The sequence below is a fragment of the Aythya ferina genome, assembly GCF_964211825.1.
Source record: "Aythya ferina genome assembly, chromosome: 6".
Classification (NCBI taxonomy): domain Eukaryota; kingdom Metazoa; phylum Chordata; class Aves; order Anseriformes; family Anatidae; genus Aythya; species Aythya ferina.
In genome coordinates, this window is record NC_140303.1 from 56151 (window position 1) to 68373 (window position 12223).

Consider the following 12223-nt stretch of genomic DNA (forward strand, 5'->3'; position numbering starts at 1 on the left):
GCGTTTTCTTCTGTTTTTGGGGTGGTCCCATTCTTTTTTGGGGTGTTTTTGACATATTTTGGGGTCTCCGTTGGTTTTTGTTGGGTTCTTGTTGTTCATCATGGTGAAAACGTGTAAATTGTGGGTATTGGAGAACATCAGGTAGGTTTAGGGGGACTATTGGGGTGGATCAACGGCTTTTAGGGTTTTCTTTCGGTTTTGGGGGTGATCCCGCTTTTTTTTGTGGTGTTTTTGACGTGTTTTGGGGTTTCCGTTGCGTTTCGTTGATTTCCTAATGTGTTTTAAGTTTGTTGGGAGTGGACTTTGGGATTTGGAGAACATCAGGTAGGTTTAGTGTGTTTTTGGGGTGGATCTATGTTTTTTGGGGTTTTCTTTCTTTTTTAGGGGTTATCCTGTTCTTGTTTGGGGTGTTTTCGACTTGTTTTGGGGTCTCCGTTGGGTTTTAGTTGGATTCTCGTTGGTCGTTAGGGTAAATGGGAGTGGATTGTGGGTTTTGAAGAAGATCAGGTGAGTTTAGGGTGGTTTTGCGGGGAAATTCATAGTGTTTGGTGTTTTTTCTTCTGATCCAGTTCTTTTCTGGGGTGTTTTTGAGGTGTTTTTGGGGTTTCCGTTGGGTTTCGTTGAGTTCCTAATGGGTTTTATGGTGGTTGGGAGTGGACATTTGGATTTGGAGAACATCAGGTACGTTTAGAGTGGTTTTGGGATTGGATCCGTGCTTTTTGGGGTTTTCTTTCGTTTTTGGGGGTGATCCTGTTCTTGTTTGGGGTGTTTTGGACGTGTTTTGGGTTCTCCGTTGGGTTTCGTTGTGTTTTCCGTGGTCATCATGGTGGAAAAGTGTAAATTGTGGGTTTTGGAGAACATCAGGTAGGTTTAGGGTGTTTTTTGGGGTGGATCTATGTTTTTGGGGGATTTTCTTCCAGTTTTGGGGGTGATTCCGTTCTTGTTTGGGGTGTTTTTGACGTGTTTTGTGGTCTCTGTTTTGTTTCGTTGTGTTTTCCTTGTTCATTTTGGTGGAAAAGGCTGAATAGTGGGTTTTGGAGAACATCAGGTAGGTTTAGGGTGGTTTTGGGATTTGATCCGTGCTTTTTGGGGATTTTGTTCCAGTTTTGGGGGTGATTCCGTTCTTGTTTGTGGTGTTTTTGATGTGTTTTGGGTTCTCCGTTGGGTTTCGTTGGGTTTTCCGTTGGCATCATGGTGGAAAAGGGTAAATTGTGGGTTTTGGAGAACATCAGGTAGGTTTAGGGGGACTTTTGGGGTGGATTCATGGTATTTGTTTTTTTTTTTTTCTGTTTTTCTGGGGTGATCCCGTTCTTTTTGGGTGTGTTTTGTCATGTGTTTTGGGGTCTCCGTTGGGTTTTGTTGGGTTCTTGTTGGTCATCATGTTGGAAAAGTGTAAATTGTGGGTTTTGGAGAATATCAGGTGAGTTTAAGTTTTTCTGGGTGGTGAATCTATGGTTTTGGTTGAATTCTTCTGTTTTTTTTTTAGCGTTTTCTTCTGTTTTTGGGGTGGTCCCATTCTTTTTTGGGGTGTTTTTGACATATTTTGGGGTCTCCGTTGGTTTTTGTTGGGTTCTTGTTGTTCATCATGGTGGAAAAGGGTAAATTGTGGGTATTGGAGAACATCAGGTAGGTTTAGGGGGACTATTGGGGTGGATCAACGGCTTTTAGGGTTTTCTTTCGGTTTTGGGGGTGATCCCGCTTTTTTTTGTGGTGTTTTTGACGTGTTTTGGGGTTTCCGTTGCGTTTCGTTGATTTCCTAATGTGTTTTAAGTTTGTTGGGAGTGGACTTTGGGATTTGGAGAACATCAGGTAGGTTTAGTGTGTTTTTGGGGTGGATCTATGTTTTTTGGGGTTTTCTTTCTTTTTTAGGGGTTATCCTGTTCTTGTTTGGGGTGTTTTCGACTTGTTTTGGGGTCTCCGTTGGGTTTTAGTTGGATTCTCGTTGGTCGTTAGGGTAAATGGGAGTGGATTGTGGGTTTTGAAGAAGATCAGGTGAGTTTAGGGTGGTTTTGCGGGGAAATTCATAGTGTTTGGTGTTTTTTCTTCTGATCCAGTTCTTTTCTGGGGTGTTTTTGAGGTGTTTTTGGGGTTTCCGTTGGGTTTCGTTGAGTTCCTAATGGGTTTTATGGTGGTTGGGAGTGGACATTTGGATTTGGAGAACATCAGGTACGTTTAGAGTGGTTTTGGGATTGGATCCGTGCTTTTTGGGGTTTTCTTTCGTTTTTGGGGGTGATCCTGTTCTTGTTTGGGGTGTTTTGGACGTGTTTTGGGTTCTCCGTTGGGTTTCGTTGTGTTTTCCGTGGTCATCATGGTGGAAAAGTGTAAATTGTGGGTTTTGGAGAACATCAGGTAGGTTTAGGGTGTTTTTTGGGGTGGATCTATGTTTTTGGGGGATTTTCTTCCAGTTTTGGGGGTGATTCCGTTCTTGTTTGGGGTGTTTTTGACGTGTTTTGTGGTCTCTGTTTTGTTTCGTTGTGTTTTCCTTGTTCATTTTGGTGGAAAAGGCTGAATAGTGGGTTTTGGAGAACATCAGGTAGGTTTAGGGTGGTTTTGGGATTTGATCCGTGCTTTTTGGGGATTTTGTTCCAGTTTTGGGGGTGATTCCGTTCTTGTTTGTGGTGTTTTTGATGTGTTTTGGGTTCTCCGTTGGGTTTCGTTGGGTTTTCCGTTGGCATCATGGTGGAAAAGGGTAAATTGTGGGTTTTGGAGAACATCAGGTAGGTTTAGGGGGACTTTTGGGGTGGATTCATGGTATTTGTTTTTTTTTTTTTCTGTTTTTCTGGGGTGATCCCGTTCTTTTTGGGTGTGTTTTTGATGTGTTTTGGGGTCTCCGTTGGGTTTTGTTGGGTTCTTGTTGGTCATCATGTTGGAAAAGTGTAAATTGTGGGTTTTGGAGAATATCAGGTGAGTTTAAGTTTTTCTGGGTGGTGAATCTATGGTTTTGGTTGAATTCTTCTGTTTTTTTTTTAGCGTTTTCTTCTGTTTTTGGGGTGGTCCCATTCTTTTTTGGGGTGTTTTTGACATATTTTGGGGTCTCCGTTGGTTTTTGTTGGGTTCTTGTTGTTCATCATGGTGGAAAAGGGTAAATTGTGGGTATTGGAGAACATCAGGTAGGTTTAGGGGGACTTTTGGGGTGGATCAACGGCTTTTAGGGTTTTCTTTCGGTTTTGGGGGTGATCCCGCTTTTTTTTGTGGTGTTTTTGACGTGTTTTGGGGTTTCCGTTGCGTTTCGTTGATTTCCTAATGTGTTTTAAGTTTGTTGGGAGTGGACTTTGGGATTTGGAGAACATCAGGTAGGTTTAGTGTGTTTTTGGGGTGGATCTATGTTTTTTGGGGTTTTCTTTCTTTTTTAGGGGTTATCCTGTTCTTGTTTGGGGTGTTTTCGACTTGTTTTGGGGTCTCCGTTGGGTTTTAGTTGGATTCTCGTTGGTCGTTAGGGTAAATGGGAGTGGATTGTGGGTTTTGAAGAAGATCAGGTGAGTTTAGGGTGGTTTTGCGGGGAAATTCATAGTGTTTGGTGTTTTTTCTTCTGATCCAGTTCTTTTCTGGGGTGTTTTTGAGGTGTTTTTGGGGTTTCCGTTGGGTTTCGTTGAGTTCCTAATGGGTTTTATGGTGGTTGGGAGTGGACATTTGGATTTGGAGAACATCAGGTACGTTTAGAGTGGTTTTGGGATTGGATCCGTGCTTTTTGGGGTTTTCTTTCGTTTTTGGGGGTGATCCTGTTCTTGTTTGGGGTGTTTTGGACGTGTTATGGGGTCTCCGTTGGGTTTCGTTGTGTTTTCCGTGGTCATCATGGTGGAAAAGTGTAAATTGTGGGTTTTGGAGAACATCAGGTAGGTTTAGGGTGTTTTTTGGGGTGGATCTATGTTTTTGGGGGATTTTCTTCCAGTTTTGGGGGTGATTCCGTTCTTGTTTGGGGTGTTTTTGACGTGTTTTGTGGTCTCTGTTTTGTTTCGTTGTGTTTTCCTTGTTCATTTTGGTGGAAAAGGCTGAATAGTGGGTTTTGGAGAACATCAGGTAGGTTTAGGGTGGTTTTGGGATTTGATCCGTGCTTTTTGGGGATTTTGTTCCAGTTTTGGGGGTGATTCCGTTCTTGTTTGTGGTGTTTTTGATGTGTTTTGGGTTCTCCGTTGGGTTTCGTTGGGTTTTCCGTTGGCATCATGGTGGAAAAGGGTAAATTGTGGGTTTTGGAGAACATCAGGTAGGTTTAGGGGGACTTTTGGGGTGGATTCATGGTATTTGTTTTTTTTTTTTTCTGTTTTTCTGGGGTGATCCCGTTCTTTTTGGGTGTGTTTTTGATGTGTTTTGGGGTCTCCGTTGGGTTTTGTTGGGTTCTTGTTGGTCATCATGTTGGAAAAGTGTAAATTGTGGGTTTTGGAGAATATCAGGTGAGTTTAAGTTTTTCTGGGTGGTGAATCTATGGTTTTGGTTGAATTCTTCTGTTTTTTTTTTTTTTTTTTTTAGCGTTTTCTTCTGTTTTTGGGGTGGTCCCATTCTTGTTTGGGGTGTTTTTGACATATTTTGGGGTCTCCGTTGGTTTTTGTTGGGTTCTTGTTGTTCATCATGGTGGAAAAGGGTAAATTGTGGGTATTGGAGAACATCAGGTAGGTTTAGGGGGACTTTTGGGGTGGATCAACGGCTTTTAGGGTTTTCTTTCGGTTTTGGGGGTGATCCCGCTTTTTTTTGTGGTGTTTTTGACGTGTTTTGGGGTTTCCGTTGCGTTTCGTTGATTTCCTAATGTGTTTTAAGTTTGTTGGGAGTGGACTTTGGGATTTGGAGAACATCAGGTAGGTTTAGTGTGTTTTTGGGGTGGATCTATGTTTTTTGGGGTTTTCTTTCTTTTTTAGGGGTTATCCTGTTCTTGTTTGGGGTGTTTTCGACTTGTTTTGGGGTCTCCGTTGGGTTTTAGTTGGATTCTCGTTGGTCGTTAGGGTAAATGGGAGTGGATTGTGGGTTTTGAAGAAGATCAGGTGAGTTTAGGGTGGTTTTGCGGGGAAATTCATAGTGTTTGGTGTTTTTTCTTCTGATCCAGTTCTTTTCTGGGGTGTTTTTGAGGTGTTTTTGGGGTTTCCGTTGGGTTTCGTTGAGTTCCTAATGGGTTTTATGGTGGTTGGGAGTGGACATTTGGATTTGGAGAACATCAGGTACGTTTAGAGTGGTTTTGGGATTGGATCCGTGCTTTTTGGGGTTTTCTTTCGTTTTTGGGGGTGATCCTGTTCTTGTTTGGGGTGTTTTGGACGTGTTTTGGGTTCTCCGTTGGGTTTCGTTGTGTTTTCCGTGGTCATCATGGTGGAAAAGTGTAAATTGTGGGTTTTGGAGAACATCAGGTAGGTTTAGGGTGTTTTTTGGGGTGGATCTATGTTTTTGGGGGATTTTCTTCCAGTTTTGGGGGTGATTCCGTTCTTGTTTGGGGTGTTTTTGACGTGTTTTGTGGTCTCTGTTTTGTTTCGTTGTGTTTTCCTTGTTCATTTTGGTGGAAAAGGCTGAATAGTGGGTTTTGGAGAACATCAGGTAGGTTTAGGGTGGTTTTGGGATTTGATCCGTGCTTTTGGGGGATTTTGTTCCAGTTTTGGGGGTGATTCCGTTCTTGTTTGTGGTGTTTTTGATGTGTTTTGGGTTCTCCGTTGGGTTTCGTTGGGTTTTCCGTTGGCATCATGGTGGAAAAGGGTAAATTGTGGGTTTTGGAGAACATCAGGTAGGTTTAGGGGGACTTTTGGGGTGGATTCATGGTATTTGGTTTTTTTTTTTTCTGTTTTTCTGGGGTGATCCCGTTCTTTTTGGGTGTGTTTTTGATGTGTTTTGGGGTCTCCGTTGGGTTTTGTTGGGTTCTTGTTGGTCATCATGTTGGAAAAGTGTAAATTGTGGGTTTTGGAGAATATCAGGTGAGTTTAAGTTTTTCTGGGTGGTGAATCTATGGTTTTGGTTGAATTCTTCTGTTTTTTTTTTAGCGTTTTCTTCTGTTTTTGGGGTGGTCCCATTCTTTTTTGGGGTGTTTTTGACATATTTTGGGGTCTCCGTTGGTTTTTGTTGGGTTCTTGTTGTTCATCATGGTGGAAAAGGGTAAATTGTGGGTATTGGAGAACATCAGGTAGGTTTAGGGGGACTTTTGGGGTGGATCAACGGCTTTTAGGGTTTTCTTTCGGTTTTGGGGGTGATCCCGCTTTTTTTTGTGGTGTTTTTGACGTGTTTTGGGGTTTCCGTTGCGTTTCGTTGATTTCCTAATGTGTTTTAAGTTTGTTGGGAGTGGACTTTGGGATTTGGAGAACATCAGGTAGGTTTAGTGTGTTTTTGGGGTGGATCTATGTTTTTTGGGGTTTTCTTTCTTTTTTAGGGGTTATCCTGTTCTTGTTTGGGGTGTTTTCGACTTGTTTTGGGGTCTCCGTTGGGTTTTAGTTGGATTCTCGTTGGTCGTTAGGGTAAATGGGAGTGGATTGTGGGTTTTGAAGAAGATCAGGTGAGTTTAGGGTGGTTTTGCGGGGAAATTCATAGTGTTTGGTGTTTTTTCTTCTGATCCAGTTCTTTTCTGGGGTGTTTTTGAGGTGTTTTTGGGGTTTCCGTTGGGTTTCGTTGAGTTCCTAATGGGTTTTATGGTGGTTGGGAGTGGACATTTGGATTTGGAGAACATCAGGTACGTTTAGAGTGGTTTTGGGATTGGATCCGTGCTTTTTGGGGTTTTCTTTCGTTTTTGGGGGTGATCCTGTTCTTGTTTGGGGTGTTTTGGACGTGTTTTGGGTTCTCCGTTGGGTTTCGTTGTGTTTTCCGTGGTCATCATGGTGGAAAAGTGTAAATTGTGGGTTTTGGAGAACATCAGGTAGGTTTAGGGTGTTTTTTGGGGTGGATCTATGTTTTTGGGGGATTTTCTTCCAGTTTTGGGGGTGATTCCGTTCTTGTTTGGGGTGTTTTTGACGTGTTTTGTGGTCTCTGTTTTGTTTCGTTGTGTTTTCCTTGTTCATTTTGGTGGAAAAGGCTGAATAGTGGGTTTTGGAGAACATCAGGTAGGTTTAGGGTGGTTTTGGGATTTGATCCGTGCTTTTTGGGGATTTTGTTCCAGTTTTGGGGGTGATTCCGTTCTTGTTTGTGGTGTTTTTGATGTGTTTTGGGTTCTCCGTTGGGTTTCGTTGGGTTTTCCGTTGGCATCATGGTGGAAAAGGGTAAATTGTGGGTTTTGGAGAACATCAGGTAGGTTTAGGGGGACTTTTGGGGTGGATTCATGGTATTTGTTTTTTTTTTTTTTCTGTTTTCCTGGGGTGATCCCGTTCTTTTTGGGTGTGTTTTTGATGTGTTTTGGGGTCTCCGTTGGGTTTTGTTGGGTTCTTGTTGGTCATCATGTTGGAAAAGTGTAAATTGTGGGTTTTGGAGAATATCAGGTGAGTTTAAGTTTTTCTGGGTGGTGAATCTATGGTTTTGGTTGAATTCTTCTGTTTTTTTTTTTTTTTTTTTTTTTTTATTAGCGTTTTCTTCTGTTTTTGGGGTGGTCCCATTCTTTTTTGGGGTGTTTTTGACATATTTTGGGGTCTCCGTTGGTTTTTGTTGGGTTCTTGTTGTTCATCATGGTGGAAAAGGGTAAATTGTGGGTATTGGAGAACATCAGGTAGGTTTAGGGGGACTTTTGGGGTGGATCAACGGCTTTTAGGGTTTTCTTTCGGTTTTGGGGGTGATCCCGCTTTTTTTTGTGGTGTTTTTGACGTGTTTTGGGGTTTCCGTTGCGTTTCGTTGATTTCCTAATGTGTTTTAAGTTTGTTGGGAGTGGACTTTGGGATTTGGAGAACATCAGGTAGGTTTAGTGTGTTTTTGGGGTGGATCTATGTTTTTTGGGGTTTTCTTTCTTTTTTAGGGGTTATCCTGTTCTTGTTTGGGGTGTTTTCGACTTGTTTTGGGGTCTCCGTTGGGTTTTAGTTGGATTCTCGTTGGTCGTTAGGGTAAATGGGAGTGGATTGTGGGTTTTGAAGAAGATCAGGTGAGTTTAGGGTGGTTTTGCGGGGAAATTCATAGTGTTTGGTGTTTTTTCTTCTGATCCAGTTCTTTTCTGGGGTGTTTTTGAGGTGTTTTTGGGGTTTCCGTTGGGTTTCGTTGAGTTCCTAATGGGTTTTATGGTGGTTGGGAGTGGACATTTGGATTTGGAGAACATCAGGTACGTTTAGAGTGGTTTTGGGATTGGATCCGTGCTTTTTGGGGTTTTCTTTCGTTTTTGGGGGTGATCCTGTTCTTGTTTGGGGTGTTTTGGACGTGTTATGGGGTCTCCGTTGGGTTTCGTTGTGTTTTCCGTGGTCATCATGGTGGAAAAGTGTAAATTGTGGGTTTTGGAGAACATCAGGTAGGTTTAGGGTGTTTTTTGGGGTGGATCTATGTTTTTGGGGGATTTTCTTCCAGTTTTGGGGGTGATTCCGTTCTTGTTTGGGGTGTTTTTGACGTGTTTTGTGGTCTCTGTTTTGTTTCGTTGTGTTTTCCTTGTTCATTTTGGTGGAAAAGGCTGAATAGTGGGTTTTGGAGAACATCAGGTAGGTTTAGGGTGGTTTTGGGATTTGATCCGTGCTTTTTGGGGATTTTGTTCCAGTTTTGGGGGTGATTCCGTTCTTGTTTGTGGTGTTTTTGATGTGTTTTGGGTTCTCCGTTGGGTTTCGTTGGGTTTTCCGTTGGCATCATGGTGGAAAAGGGTAAATTGTGGGTTTTGGAGAACATCAGGTAGGTTTAGGGGGACTTTTGGGGTGGATTCATGGTATTTGTTTTTTTTTTTTTCTGTTTTTCTGGGGTGATCCCGTTCTTTTTGGGTGTGTTTTTGATGTGTTTTGGGGTCTCCGTTGGGTTTTGTTGGGTTCTTGTTGGTCATCATGTTGGAAAAGTGTAAATTGTGGGTTTTGGAGAATATCAGGTGAGTTTAAGTTTTTCTGGGTGGTGAATCTATGGTTTTGGTTGAATTCTTCTGTTTTTTTTTTTTTTTTTTTTAGCGTTTTCTTCTGTTTTTGGGGTGGTCCCATTCTTGTTTGGGGTGTTTTTGACATATTTTGGGGTCTCCGTTGGTTTTTGTTGGGTTCTTGTTGTTCATCATGGTGGAAAAGGGTAAATTGTGGGTATTGGAGAACATCAGGTAGGTTTAGGGGGACTTTTGGGGTGGATCAACGGCTTTTAGGGTTTTCTTTCGGTTTTGGGGGTGATCCCGCTTTTTTTTGTGGTGTTTTTGACGTGTTTTGGGGTTTCCGTTGCGTTTCGTTGATTTCCTAATGTGTTTTAAGTTTGTTGGGAGTGGACTTTGGGATTTGGAGAACATCAGGTAGGTTTAGTGTGTTTTTGGGGTGGATCTATGTTTTTTGGGGTTTTCTTTCTTTTTTAGGGGTTATCCTGTTCTTGTTTGGGGTGTTTTCGACTTGTTTTGGGGTCTCCGTTGGGTTTTAGTTGGATTCTCGTTGGTCGTTAGGGTAAATGGGAGTGGATTGTGGGTTTTGAAGAAGATCAGGTGAGTTTAGGGTGGTTTTGCGGGGAAATTCATAGTGTTTGGTGTTTTTTCTTCTGATCCAGTTCTTTTCTGGGGTGTTTTTGAGGTGTTTTTGGGGTTTCCGTTGGGTTTCGTTGAGTTCCTAATGGGTTTTATGGTGGTTGGGAGTGGACATTTGGATTTGGAGAACATCAGGTACGTTTAGAGTGGTTTTGGGATTGGATCCGTGCTTTTTGGGGTTTTCTTTCGTTTTTGGGGGTGATCCTGTTCTTGTTTGGGGTGTTTTGGACGTGTTTTGGGTTCTCCGTTGGGTTTCGTTGTGTTTTCCGTGGTCATCATGGTGGAAAAGTGTAAATTGTGGGTTTTGGAGAACATCAGGTAGGTTTAGGGTGTTTTTTGGGGTGGATCTATGTTTTTGGGGGATTTTCTTCCAGTTTTGGGGGTGATTCCGTTCTTGTTTGGGGTGTTTTTGACGTGTTTTGTGGTCTCTGTTTTGTTTCGTTGTGTTTTCCTTGTTCATTTTGGTGGAAAAGGCTGAATAGTGGGTTTTGGAGAACATCAGGTAGGTTTAGGGTGGTTTTGGGATTTGATCCGTGCTTTTGGGGGATTTTGTTCCAGTTTTGGGGGTGATTCCGTTCTTGTTTGTGGTGTTTTTGATGTGTTTTGGGTTCTCCGTTGGGTTTCGTTGGGTTTTCCGTTGGCATCATGGTGGAAAAGGGTAAATTGTGGGTTTTGGAGAACATCAGGTAGGTTTAGGGGGACTTTTGGGGTGGATTCATGGTATTTGGTTTTTTTTTTTTCTGTTTTTCTGGGGTGATCCCGTTCTTTTTGGGTGTGTTTTTGATGTGTTTTGGGGTCTCCGTTGGGTTTTGTTGGGTTCTTGTTGGTCATCATGTTGGAAAAGTGTAAATTGTGGGTTTTGGAGAATATCAGGTGAGTTTAAGTTTTTCTGGGTGGTGAATCTATGGTTTTGGTTGAATTCTTCTGTTTTTTTTTTTTTTTTTTAGCGTTTTCTTCTGTTTTTGGGGTGGTCCCATTCTTTTTTGGGGTGTTTTTGACATATTTTGGGGTCTCCGTTGGTTTTTGTTGGGTTCTTGTTGTTCATCATGGTGGAAAAGGGTAAATTGTGGGTATTGGAGAACATCAGGTAGGTTTAGGGGGACTTTTGGGGTGGATCAACGGCTTTTAGGGTTTTCTTTCGGTTTTGGGGGTGATCCCGCTTTTTTTTGTGGTGTTTTTGACGTGTTTTGGGGTTTCCGTTGCGTTTCGTTGATTTCCTAATGTGTTTTAAGTTTGTTGGGAGTGGACTTTGGGATTTGGAGAACATCAGGTAGGTTTAGTGTGTTTTTGGGGTGGATCTATGTTTTTTGGGGTTTTCTTTCTTTTTTAGGGGTTATCCTGTTCTTGTTTGGGGTGTTTTCGACTTGTTTTGGGGTCTCCGTTGGGTTTTAGTTGGATTCTCGTTGGTCGTTAGGGTAAATGGGAGTGGATTGTGGGTTTTGAAGAAGATCAGGTGAGTTTAGGGTGGTTTTGCGGGGAAATTCATAGTGTTTGGTGTTTTTTCTTCTGATCCAGTTCTTTTCTGGGGTGTTTTTGAGGTGTTTTTGGGGTTTCCGTTGGGTTTCGTTGAGTTCCTAATGGGTTTTATGGTGGTTGGGAGTGGACATTTGGATTTGGAGAACATCAGGTACGTTTAGAGTGGTTTTGGGATTGGATCCGTGCTTTTTGGGGTTTTCTTTCGTTTTTGGGGGTGATCCTGTTCTTGTTTGGGGTGTTTTGGACGTGTTTTGGGTTCTCCGTTGGGTTTCGTTGTGTTTTCCGTGGTCATCATGGTGGAAAAGTGTAAATTGTGGGTTTTGGAGAACATCAGGTAGGTTTAGGGTGTTTTTTGGGGTGGATCTATGTTTTTGGGGGATTTTCTTCCAGTTTTGGGGGTGATTCCGTTCTTGTTTGGGGTGTTTTTGACGTGTTTTGTGGTCTCTGTTTTGTTTCGTTGTGTTTTCCTTGTTCATTTTGGTGGAAAAGGCTGAATAGTGGGTTTTGGAGAACATCAGGTAGGTTTAGGGTGGTTTTGGGATTTGATCCGTGCTTTTTGGGGATTTTGTTCCAGTTTTGGGGGTGATTCCGTTCTTGTTTGTGGTGTTTTTGATGTGTTTTGGGTTCTCCGTTGGGTTTCGTTGGGTTTTCCGTTGGCATCATGGTGGAAAAGGGTAAATTGTGGGTTTTGGAGAACATCAGGTAGGTTTAGGGGGACTTTTGGGGTGGATTCATGGTATTTGTTTTTTTTTTTTTTCTGTTTTCCTGGGGTGATCCCGTTCTTTTTGGGTGTGTTTTTGATGTGTTTTGGGGTCTCCGTTGGGTTTTGTTGGGTTCTTGTTGGTCATCATGTTGGAAAAGTGTAAATTGTGGGTTTTGGAGAATATCAGGTGAGTTTAAGTTTTTCTGGGTGGTGAATCTATGGTTTTGGTTGAATTCTTCTGTTTTTTTTTTTTTTTTTTTTTTTTTTTATTAGCGTTTTCTTCTGTTTTTGGGGTGGTCCCATTCTTTTTTGGGGTGTTTTTGACATATTTTGGGGTCTCCGTTGGTTTTTGTTGGGTTCTTGTTGTTCATCATGGTGGAAAAGGGTAAATTGTGGGTATTGGAGAACATCAGGTAGGTTTAGGGGGACTTTTGGGGTGGATCAACGGCTTTTAGGGTTTTCTTTCGGTTTTGGGGGTGATCCCGCTTTTTTTTGTGGTGTTTTTGACGTGTTTTGGGGTTTCCGTTGCGTTTCGTTGATTTCCTAATGTGTTT